The 13234-nt window shown below is 38.3% G+C and overlaps 1 protein-coding gene across 1 annotated transcript in view; it reads left to right on the top strand.

The window, feature by feature from the left end:
- The window catches only part of plxnb1b (plexin b1b), a 144248-nt gene that overhangs the window by 720 nt on the left and 130294 nt on the right, over window positions 1–13234 (top strand). The gene's annotated exons all lie outside the window — the stretch shown is intronic.

Raw genomic sequence — 13234 nt, 5'->3', positions numbered from 1 at the left:
GAGCTTCAGTGGAGTTAGCTAACTTGTCGAATACACATCCTCTGGCGTCGTCGCTCCGAGGCAGCGGCTCGCATTAATGTTAATTATTTTCTATGAGGTGTGACGAAACATTTAAATGCAGAGAGCATGATAGCGCCAAATTTCTCAGTATTACTCAATTTACAGGCACAGCACGACATGTCAGAGCAGCCAGCGTTTGGCTAACTAAACCCCGGCTCATCTTCACTCTAACACGCCATGCTAGTGGGACTTTTTTTTCTTTCCCAAACTCATTTACATTATCCCTCAATCAAAACAAGTTCAGTCTTATATGGAAGTAGAAAGAGTGGAAATCACGAAAGGTCCCACCAGACTATTGCAGTGTTACAATAACATATATTGCCATTTGATTAACATTTCCTCATCTGTAAATTATGGCCCCCAAGGAAAAATTTGACATCTGTTTTGTCATATACATTTTTTTATTTTTATAAAATAAAAATAATATAAAAAAATAAAATAAAAACATAAATAATAATATAAAATAATATTTTTTGCATCAAAGTTTATTAAGTGGTCTAAAGAGAAAAGCAATTGATTTAATAGTTCTAGTAGTCTTCCAAAAGTTTGTTTTGTAGCCTATTTGCTAAATTAGGCTAATAATTTATCCAATAAAGACAATTCAGAGTTGGTGTCTGTGTATTGATACAATCTTGCCACACAATATATTGCAATACTCGGTTGCATCAACTTATCTCCGCCCTTAGAAAGTAGATATTCTTTTGTATTGCCATAACATATATTGCAATTTTTCACCTTTTTAAATTATATCCTCAATCCTGGAAAAATGTTAATATCGGATTTATTTATTTAGATAAAGTTTTAAATGTAAAGTTGCTCACTTCAATCATTTTAGTGCAACAAAAATGTGTCTATATGGGAGAAAAAGCAATTGCTTTTATTTTCTAGTTTGCTACATAAAGTTTAAACCCTTAAACCTGAGCAAATTAGTTTGATTTTCTTCAAATCCATGGGTGGAAGGCAACAAGCAACTTAACATGGCCCCAAAATTATCTAAAAGAAAAGAAAAACTTAAGAGAAAATTCCCTTAATGTTACTGGAAAAAAGAAGCTAAAAACAAGAAAATGACATTTAAAAAAACTGCTGAAAATTATTAAAAAGGTATTTATTTTATACATTTAATATGCTTTTACTGTAACATAATTTTGAATATAAAATTATAATGATTTTAGTAATAGTTTTCTGGACATTTGTCTTAACAGTAAATGTATGTATGTGAGTAATGCAATAGCATATATTGAAATATATTCCTTTTTCAGTTGCAAATTTTGTCTCCAAAGGAAACCATTGTCAGCAACTACTTTATCTAATAAGATCTGAAGTTGTCAATCTGTCCTTTTCATTTCAGTCATTTAAATTGCAGCAAAATCCATCTAGTGGACTAAAAATCAATTGATTTTATGGTTCAAGTAGGCCACTAAGAGTTTAATTTGTAATTAATAATTCATCAAAAATGTATATTAAATGCCTGTGTATAATACACTATTGTCACATATAGTACAATATTGTCACAGAATACATTGCGACACTGTGCCATTTTTATTTTTTCAAATAAAAGTTAGTGATCACTTCTGTATCATATGTGTCTCGCATTAACCAGAGAAGTCAAACTCATGACAAAACTTGTATTTTTTTGTGTGACATACATTTATAACACAACGTGCCTCAAAAAATCAGTTGAAGATCCAAATTATGCGTAATCACATCCTCAAATAATCATTCATTTAGCAATAATCATTCATTGAGCTGAGTACTGTATTGCAATCAAGGATGATTTTTTTTTTCATATTTTTACTAAATATGAACTTCCCTTCTAAAAATGCCACCTTCATATGACTGTAACATAAACTGCAAATGAAGGCAGTGCAACTTCATATACACAAAGTGAAACGAGCAGGAGAGAATCATGCTGTGGCTGGTAAAAATTTTTAAGATCAAACTTCAGTTTCAGGTTGTCATATTATTTTCTTAACACACAAACTTGTGCCATATGTCATTGCATTCATCAATATACACTTGGTTTACTAGTGTCGTGGCTGGCGGTCCATCACAGGGACTGCCAGTGAGAGTGTGTGACCTTTGTGTTTTTGTGTCCCGTGGGTGATGGACTCCTCTCGCAGTTTAGTGCCTTCCTAAACCCTGTCCATCTGCTCCTATTGCCTCATCACAGAATTGGTGGCTTAGTATAAGCCAGGAAATGAGATTGAATATCCCCTCCCAATGATGATGATGATGATGATTGCTCATTTATTTTGCATCGTTGATAGCATGGGGGAAACTAGGGTGTGCCCAGACATTTTGCTTGCTTAGTCTTGTGCATGCTCACATGATTGTCTGCTTTTCTAAATGGAAGCATGCTTTTTTCACATTTATTTTTTGTTTCTTGTGATGAACCACAACACTAAATGCCACTTTTTTTCTTTTAAATTTTAACTGTACAGTTACAAATATTTGTTTAAACATCTCTAAGATGAACATGTTTTGGGGATTAAGTTATTTTTTACAGTGCAAAAGCACAAGTGTAGCTGCACTAAAATAGAAGGCCATTTAGAGCTTTGTAACATGGTTAATATTCAGTATGTTACATGATGTTAGAAAAAGTGTTAGTCTGATCTGAACTGGACTTTTAAAATACATATAAGCATTTAGTCTGAATGGGATCGGACTGAATCGAATTTCTCGAAATTGAACAAACACACCCAGATAATGTGATTGGAAGTCGAGCTATTCGATCATGTAAACACCTCAGTCGGACTTAAACTGGACAATGAGATCCGCTTGTGATGATTAAAGTACAGTCCCACAACACCAGCATGGAAGCTAAGCGATGTCCTGCTGTGGACGGGGCCACAGCAAAACTTATTTTATCCACTTCATCCAATTCATATCATTTTAAGTGTATACTGTTTTGCTTCCCCTAACCTTCCACAGCAGCTGATGGAGGCAGTGGTAGAGCAGCAGCTCCACTGTTCAGTGGAATAAAATGACTGTTTTTCTCAACAGAGTCTGGTGTTTTTGGTAGAACGGCTTCAAATGCAATGGAGTAGCACATACTGCTTTCAATAAATGGGTTTTCCCCCGCTGCTTGCACACTAGGACAAGGACAGTGGTCCAATTAAATGGCCTAATCAAGCTATAATTGTAGCTCCACTAAACCGTGTCTCTAAAAACGTACTGATTGTGTTGGACCCACATCAAATTATTTCTGGTTTTCAAGTTCTAAAAAGAAGAGGGGTTGTAGCTACTGAATGTAGTCTCATGTGACAAGTCTAAGCAAAGCCTCCCATCACTTCCTCAAGTTAATGTGGTTAATGTCAGATTATGAGTGTTTGTAATAAGAAAGGAAGTTGAAGTGGAGTCTCTTAAGTGGAGCATGTGTTTTCCATTGGCCCAGAAGTGCATCACTGCTTATTAGAAGCACTTGTACCTGGATAAAGTCAGACATGAGGACCAAGGGCTGTCTGGACTTGTAAAATGACCTTTTGCCCTGAGTATAAACGCTGCCATTATGGTGTGTGCACATTTGACCTTTTAAAGGCTTGACCTGTGGTGACCCTAGATGGAAAAATGGAAATTTCATAGGTTGCCAGATCAATGTGGAGAACTAATTATTGTTTCAGTCATTTTGGAAACATTGCTGGCATTTCAAGACAAATGATAGTGAGAAGAATTTTAGCCCCAGTTGATTATTTTGTAAGTCAAACTTAAGGCTAAACTTAAAAATTTATAAACACTTCTCTTTTTTTTATTTGTCAATATTGAATTAAAATAATCTTGCATGCAATTTAACTTGAGTAATTGATAGCAACATCACAGATGTTAGCATTTAACAGACAGGATTTGTGACAGCAGAGGTGGTAAAATGCCCCTGCAATAAACAAGATTCACCTCACAAATTCTGTCACAGTCAAGGTGCCAAAGGTCAGGAGGTGAAGGGGGTTGGGTGTCGACTGCTCTTGTTTTCTCTGTCTGGAAGCTGGAGGGACTCCAGAGAGGATGTGGTGTCAAAACCTTTCATTGCCCCCCACCCCCCGCCTCCAAACAGACAAACATTCTTAATATCATTGTCATCTGCTAAAGTGAGGGCAACGTTGTCTGAGAAGATTCAGGAACGCTCCCGGAATTCGTCTTGCTGAGCATCCGCTGTGTCATTTACGTTGTTATTTTGGTAATGAACAAATGAGGACACATCAAGTATGATCAGGTTTGGGTCAGTTTAGCCATTGATTAACTAATTTTTTGTGATTGCAGTTTGTATAGAAGTGTCATTCCAAGATGCCCAGTCAAATGTAAAATAGAGAATAGTCAGGTTCCATTTCATGGTGTCATGGTGTTTACTGCAGTTTTGAACAGCCATACTGGAGGGCTTGGTGATGAGCTGGCCATTACGTAGAGATGGGAGCCATATTTTTCAAATATGGGGTAGGGTTTCTCACACATTCACTTAAACTGGATTTACACCACAAGTCTTGATTCCCAATTCCAATTTGTTGCCTATGTCTGATTTTTGACCTCCTGCTTACATCTACTCTAAAAGTGACTCAATCAGATATCTGCATTTACACCTGCTTAAATTTTGCTTACACTTGAAACAATGTGCATGCATAAACTGAGGTTTGGAAACTGCCCGTTATGGTTTCCAGCCTCCTTGCACTATGCTTTTAAGCTTTTTATTTTCTGTTGGCACTGTAGCAAGAGGGTTTAAAACTGCGCTTTCCCATTGTGAGTTAATGTCCTCATAAATATGTTTGTTTTGATACAAACCCTGTATTTTCGTCGAAACAGTTTCTTCACCCCAAAGGCTTAAAAGACAAGTAACCTGCATTTGACCATTGACTTAAGCCCTTGTCCTCCATTGTTATATTTTCTGCTTTTCAAGCTCATGTAATTACATCATTAAAATGCACCTTTGTTGCATTTTCAATTAGGTATGACTCGCAATGCCAGGGAATATCTAACCTGTTTGCTTAGACTACAGACTCATTTGCAGATATCTGAATCATGTTTGATTTATTTTCACATATGAATGAGGCCTGAAACCATCCTTAAAATAACTGAATTCATGTGCCACACTTTGATGATACATATCCAGTCTGTCCAGTCTGTCAGTACATGACAGAAAAAAACTTGGAATTGAGTCACTTGAACCATGTAGTGTAAATCCAGCCTTATTTGTGGCAGTCCATGACAATTAAAACATCTGCTGCCATGTATATATATACATATATATATATATATATATATATATATATATATATATATATATATATATATATATATATATATTAGCTGGACAGTTCATTAGTAACGCTATTTGAATACATGTACCATTTCTTTATTCATGGCAACACACTCTTAGAGCACAGAGCTACTCTGGGCACAGATGGAGCAGTAGAATGCGAGGCACAGTGAAACTGCACAGGGTCAAAAGTTTCCTTTCACTCAACTCTGCAGTCACTGCTCTACTCATCCATCTTAACAGATCTGAGGGAATCGACAGACCATTTATCACGCCCCATTTATCACTCAAACTCCCCAAACTGCTGCGGAGGAAAAAAGAACTCACGTTGAGTTCTGCCTGCGCTGAATTCACGGACCAGCAAAAATGTCTGAATTTAGAGAGGGGACACAGGAGAGGGCTTAAGGGAGAAGTTCAAGAACATTATCTACATTGGTCAAGTGAGCAGAGGTGCGAAAGTATAAAACGTCTCTCAATCAGCTACCTCTGTCACTTTTTGGCCTTATACAATCAAATGCAACACCATGAATGCTTTGGAGGGGAGACTGTTTGAAAGTTTACATCTTTAGCACGTTTAGATTCTTGCCCTCTTGAACTTTTTGCCCCACCTTCAAGTGTGGACATAAATACACATTTAAGAAGACACTTTGTACAAACTAGTTTGATTTACTTTTCAAACACACTCAAGCATTTCTACCGTAATATCTTAGAATCTCCATTCATTCAATTAGCTTATTTTCTTAGAGGTCTCTATGGACCAGAAACCAACAGGCAAATTCTTTGCAATGAGTTTTTATCTTACTTTCCTTAGTCAAAGTTCCTTGTTGTTTTTTATTATATTTAGTCAACCTCATCTTGTTTGTTAATGTCAAGGTTTAGCTTACTAAAAGTAAGTAATTTTGGTTCTATCTTAGTCAAAGAAACCTTAACTGTTATATGGTTTTAGTCAGTGAAAACTGTTGACATTTCAGTTTTATTAGTCATTAGATTGTGCTCATTGTGTCCTGCCAGTGTAGTCTTGATGTGGTGCACGCAGCACAGGACACAAAACTGCTGCACTGAAAAAAATGTCTTAAATATTTCATCTCCTCTTTTTTGTCAAAAATAGAGATTTTAGTGAAGTTTTTAAACAGTCTCTTCTTGTGTCAACAATATTGTATGCACAGTTGGTATTTAATGCCATTGACGCCACCCCGTCATAGTCATGTCTCAGTCATTGAAAAACTGAGTTGCTGACTAACATGTTTAGTCTTAGTTTTTGTTAATGAAATAACGCTTCTCTTCTGTTGGAGAGGGCAATAACCCCAAAGGGAATCAAAGTACAAGTTATCCGGAAGAAGGCTGAGACATGTGAGCACTCTGCTTGCCCAGCAGGGGTCGAGGGCTCCTCCACTCCCATAGCCAGATTAAATACTCAATTTAATTATGTCACTGAGCATTAAGTCAGTAACCTTATCAGAGTGGTCTGACTGTTTAATGGGGCTTTGCGAGCCAACAGATGCACCAAGATTAGGGACAATATGCTGGTGGTGCAAACTCTGAGCAGAGGGATAAAAGACGGGCAAGGAATCTGATATGAGGCCCCTCCTCCTAGATACCACCACCCTGCTGTAGGACACCTCAAGATAGCAGACATTAAATATAGCCTCATCAGAGGACAGGGCAATTCAAACAGTTCATAGTGTTCAGAGTTGTTGTCAGTTATTTCAATGCATAAGTTGATAAAATCGGTAGTTTTACGCTCTGTTTTTTGCTGGTCCATGAACACAAAGCCGGAGGAACTTCTCAAGAGTTCTTTTTCCCCTCAGCAGCAGTTTTAGGTGTATAAAGCAGGGTAGGTAATTGATGTGTCAATCCGATCAGAGCTGATCAGATCGATGAATGAGAGGAGCAGCTGGTGCAGAGGATAGTGAAATCAAACTTTTAGACCCAGCGGAGCTACGATGATGGCTAGATCAGGCCAGATAATTGGACTACAGTCCCAGTATACAAGCATCGGGGGAGAATTGATTTATAGACGGGATGTCCGACTCTGCCACGGTAGGTTGAGATATGTCTCCTTTCAACTGGTTGTTATTGGTCCTTCTTCTGATTGACTTAATATGTCACACAGACCAAACAAGTTAGCAAGCAACTAACAGGTGGAAGCATTCATTACTTTTTGGTGCTGTACATTTTGTGCGTAATCTACCTTTTGTCAGGTTTTGTTTCCTCCTTTCGTTTCCTTTTTTTGATTTTCCCAGGCTTTCTTATGCTGTTGGAGACTTTCAGGTAAAAGCCCGGCTCTGGGATTATGAAGCTTGTGCAAAACTACCCTAACCCTTGGCCAGCTCAGTTAATCTATGACAAATTTATGCAGTGATTATGCTCATTAGTAAACACAAACAGTGACAAAATTAAAAGACAGCTCAAAGGGGGTGTTTTTGTTTTTTTGCATATTTATGTAGAGTTTCAGGCTGAATTCCCTGGAAGTCACAGCACCATGAATATATGATGGTTTCCTGCCTTACTTTATTACTGGTTAGACTGGTATAAGAGTGCAGCTGTGCTTGGAAAGTCAGACATTACTGGCTGTAGTCACACTTGGATTTACTCGTATATCTCTGCATGTTGCTTACAGTGAACATTACAACTAGGCCCCAAGCTGGACAGGAAGATGCTCTGGTCTTTTCGGGTCCATAATCTGAATCAGCAAAGCCTTAATTTTTGGGGGAGCTGAGGATTTTATTTGATAGCAAGAACAGTGATAACACTCCCCAGGATTCTCTGAGGATTTAATTAGGCTGGGTTTGCCTCTTCATTATTCAGATATGTAAATGGGGACCCAGATATATGCAGTGCTGTGAATTGTAGAATAGATTTGAGTGTTGAAATCTCTTTGAAGCAGCACGTGAAGTACTCTGTATGACTGTGAATTATTAACTCTTCAGGGTACACTACGTGCCTCCACCACATGCAGCTCATGTTGTGTGTGTGTTTGCTCTGCAATTGTTCTGTCATGAATGAAGCTGGTGTACTTAAGGTCAGTGTTTAAGCTGGAATACACGTGATGTCATGGTTTACCTAAGCACAGTCTGCCTCCTGAGCTTGAACTGGACTAACTGAGGCCAACAAAAGAACTCTTTTACTAACATATCATTGACATACACTGCCTTTTGAAGGGATTGTAAGTCAAACATTTTATTCTGGTATTACAAAAATATGTGAAATGTCCACTACCTCTTATGCTGAACTACATGGCTGTGACATGTATTGTGTTGAAACTGGCATTGCATTAGCACCAAAGAAACAATACCAATGGATAGTCCATCAGGATCTAGGACTGTATCCAATTCAGAAATATTTCAGAAATATTTCAGTAAAATCTAGTATTTTGAGTATTTGACGACTGGTTCTTTTTCATATAAAGTTGTAAAGTTTGGACAGAGTTTAACAGGACACCAAGTGTGACAGCTGCCCCCACCTAACAAGCTAAATGTGTGCTAACAAGGGATCAGAAATGTGCAACAACAGTTTTTGTTAATTCTAGATATTAACCAAAAGCCAGCGACTGCATTGTATTAAGTCGCAGTGATCTGTAAATTCATCATTTCTAAGAGCTTTAAGGTTATTGGTGTTAAGATGACCTTTATCACTGATATATCAAGAAATCTGTCTCATTTTGAGAAATGAAAGGGTTTTAATAGCAAAGTAAGGTATCAGATTGCTGGTATCATACTGATTTTGAAAGATTTAGTGTGAAAATATCTAGTCATGTATGTATTGCATCCACACATCACAGAATAAAATGAGGCACAAAAGAAGTGAGTAAAAGGTGGGAGAGGAAACAGGGGTGTAATGAGGAACCTGAAATAATTGTTTTGTGGCATTTAGAAAGTAAAAGTCTGGTTTATTTTTTGCATAGAAAATATTATGGGCTTGATATTTTACAAAAATGGATGTGGACACACAACAGCAGTTTGGCACATTGTTCTGTTTATATAACATTGCATATATGTTAGTCTCTTTGTGGTTTTAGAAAGTATAATTTCGGCTTGTGGTGACTTACAATTTGAGCTCTTTTCAAGCTTGGATGCTCTTGAAACTGTAGGAACAATTCTGAGTGCTTAAAAGGGAAGGAGAGAATTTAACCACCAATCCTGTAGAAGTGTTCCAGGTGAAAAAAAAGTTCACTTCAGATTCTGGGGCAGTTTCTCATGAATTCAGCAAAACCAGCAAAGTGTTATTTTACCTGATTGATTCCCAATTCCCAATAACTCAATTATTTCTTGTAGCAACAACAACACTTTTGCCCAAATTATACTCCCCGAATCTACATTGCCACAATAGCCTGCATGATAAAAATATCAGTTTCTGTTCGGTGTTTAACCCAGAATTTATGACCATCGCACAGGCCAAGTGTGCAGCCAAACATGTGTGACCACATCCATGAATGCAGACAGCCAGAATAGTATAAACACTTACCCTGCCCATATTTATATTCAGCCCTTAAGGTTATTGGGCCTCATTGTATTTAGAGCCATCCGTCATACCAATTACGGTTGGGCAGTATCACTGTATGTTTTTCAATACTGTCATAAATACAGGCGCTCCTCTTTCTATTAAACTTATTGTATGTAGTGCACAGTACGCCCTGCCAGAGCTCAGTCTCTGGTGTCTACTGGTAAAACAAGCAGCTGAGCTGAAAGACACTGCCACATCTGGTGTTGGAGAGAGAAGTCGCAGGAGTGTAAACAGCTGGCGGCCAGCAGGCAGAGAGAGACCGTGTGGAGTAACGCCATGTTTTTTACACCTAACTTGGTGAATTAAAGATCTTTTTCAACTGAACCAGAGCTGGTGATAGTTGGAACAGCGGACCTACCAATTAGATTGCAAGCAAGAGTAACCAAGATGGTTTTACTGAGTTTTATTTTGTACCAGCAACAGTAACTAACGCTGGGTTTTACATAGGAGGCGGAAGCGTGTTAACTGTTGCGCAGCCGCCCTTTAGCAGTTGCCTGGCTGTTCACACCAAGAGCGCATTTCTCCGTACCATCAGAAGCAATTGTCTTTCTCTGCTCCTTTCTAATCACATGGAGATTCTTTCTGTCCCTGCTCTGTCCCTGCTTGTTTGTGTGTCTCTGTTTAAGTGTCTGTGAGTGTTTTTGTGTGTCATTGTGTGCCTGTCTATCTGTGTGTGTCTGCTCGTCTTTCGCTCCCGCTCTGTTGACACAACAGAGAAGCATGGTGGAAGCACTGGATGAATATATTTATAATTTATCATGTTCAAATCATTCATATCATATCTAATATAGCGTTTATATCATTTGCTTGTGGCTTGCGGAAAAAATAGACTAGATGCCAAAACTATTGCTGCTGGTCGTGAACCAGTTGTGGAGCTCAAGGTTGCGGCATGTCCACTGTGAACGCTCTGATTGCTCAACACAAGCGCCAAAAGCAAGTGAGGGGTAGGTGGTGCACACTTACACAGCCATATACCATATACCCTGCTGAAATTTCAGGAAGGTATGAAATATTATATACTGCCCAAACCTAACACCAATAATGAACTGTATAATTTCTAAATAAAAGATTGACATAATTAGAATTAAATAGAAAGTAGTGTGTGTGTGTGTGTGTGTGTGTGTGTGTGTGTGTGTATATATTGCACAAGATTGAGGATGTGGTTAAAGGACAACTTTGATACAGGACTTTACAGTGGGAGGGAATACTTGAAGAACTAGTGGCTTTGACTGGAGGCATTCAGCATGATTTGATCTGTTTTCTCTTCCTCACACCCTGCTGTCTCACTCACTCACATCCCTCTGCAACCTCCAAACATCACTCTCTCTTGCAAAACTCAATTTCATCCTATCCTTCCTTTCTGCAACTTATTGCTCCTAGCTTTCCGCAGCTCTCATTTTGTCAGTATTCCCTCGTGCCTGCATTCATGCATACCCATGCTCCCGTATCATTTCCCATCTGTCTGTGGGGCTGAAGCCGGCCTATGTAGAAAGCCCTTGAAGAAAGGGGCCCGGCTGTTGAGATAGGGTGACATGGATGAGAAGAGCTTTGTCAGTGCACCGCCGGTGAGAAGATGAGACCTCCACCTGGGGCAGGTGGGGGCGGGGAGGGCAGTGAACACACACAAACACGCCCACACTGTTGTTTTTCTGTACTTCTGAGGTCTATCGCTTGAAGACATCAATTCTTCTACCCTGTTCTTAAGCTTTAATCCTCTCTACTGTCTTAAAACCCCTATTTAAATCTGATCCGAATAGACTCTAATTTTAAACCCAGATCACTACACACACTATAAATTGGATTCGATTCTGTACTTTCTGTACTTTATGGACACAGTTAGGTTGCCACTCAGTGAGTATTTAGGTTCAAACTCAGGCCCTATCACTGTCAGTGTCTTGCAGTCATATTATTGATTTAACATAATGAAATAACATAAATATTAAGCTTGGGCAGTATGTAATGTTTTATACCTTCCTGAAATTTCACCGGAATATACGTTATATGATGGTATAAGTGTGCACACTCCTTTCAAAGGTATGCTACTTACTTTCAGCTTTTCAGGCAGATAAATACACAATATATAAACGCAAAAATTGTTAAGACAAGTAATATTCACACACCAATTTTCTTATTAAATGTAGAAACACAACTGTACATCTTTTAAATTCAACTTTCTCTCTGTAACAGAAAAGTGACTAGGCTTAATTGGTTCGTTAACTCATGATAAAATATGCTTCATTTGACCGAAACGGAATAAACTGACCCAAGCCATCTTGGTTACTCTTGCTAGTAATCCAGTAAGTAAGTCCACTGTTCCAACAATCACCTGCTCCAGTTTGATCAAAATAAATCCAAACCGGTCTCTCTCTGCCTACTGGCTGCCGGCTGTTTACAGTCCTGCAACTTCTCCCTCCACCACTAGGTGCCGCAGTGCCTTTCAGCTCAATTGCCTTTTCCACCAGTAGAGACCAGAGACTGAGCTCTGGTGGTGCTTGCTCTGCAGTACATTCAGTGAGTTTAACTGAAAGTGAAGCGCCTGTATTTATGACAGTATTGGAAAACATACCTTAGGGATTTCTAATAACTCTGGTATACTGATATTATCCAAGCCAAATAAATATCAGTTTCACGGTCTCCTATGTGTAAAACCCAGAAGACCACATCATGCTCAGAACTGCTTCTCAGATTGTTAGGTATCGTTCTTGATAACAGAGAAAAGGAAAGAAAATTGAAAGCTGTTAAATTAAAAGGTGATTACATCACTGAACATCTGAATTTCAGTGAACATCATGGTGAAATTGGTATAGTCACCAGAGCTCTGCTTTTGATTTCAATTTACTTGCTAAAAAACACAACTGTATACAACTGTATGTATGACAATACTGTCAATACTGCACACAATCAATATGTGCTGTATTAAGGCTTCTCTTTCTGAAGAATAAAAAGATGAAGTAATGCACCACTAATAAAGCAGCTCTGTAAACACATAACAATTGGTAATACGTCCTTGTTAACAGCACCACAAAAACTAGGAAGAAACAAAATTAGCTTGTTTTTTATTTAGATGTTACACTTTGATATGCAAATAGAGATGAGCCCCTTTGATGATGAATGCACATCTTCATGAAATGTAGCCGAATTCTGTTTAATATTGGAGAGCGCTTTGAAGAAGATTGTTATGGAACTCATATGTTGCCATATTGATAGAACCTTGTCCAGCAATTAATTGAACTATTCTAATGAGTGCATTATAATGTAATGATAAAATATGCCTGCTCACTGTGGGAGGGTCTGCCTTTTGGAAAGGAAAAGTTACTGTTGTTTTTGCAGTAGCAGTTTCTGATATGAGGGAAAAACACATCTGCTCAACTGGTCATGATCAAAAGTTCTGCCAGAAACCCTTCAAAGCAGCTGGACGTTGCATTTACTATC

The sequence above is a fragment of the Plectropomus leopardus genome, chromosome 2 (assembly GCF_008729295.1).
Source record: "Plectropomus leopardus isolate mb chromosome 2, YSFRI_Pleo_2.0, whole genome shotgun sequence".
In the NCBI taxonomy this organism is placed as follows: domain Eukaryota; kingdom Metazoa; phylum Chordata; class Actinopteri; order Perciformes; family Serranidae; genus Plectropomus; species Plectropomus leopardus.
The sequence above is the reverse complement of the archived record's forward strand: the minus strand, read 5'-3'. Positions and strand labels throughout refer to the sequence as shown.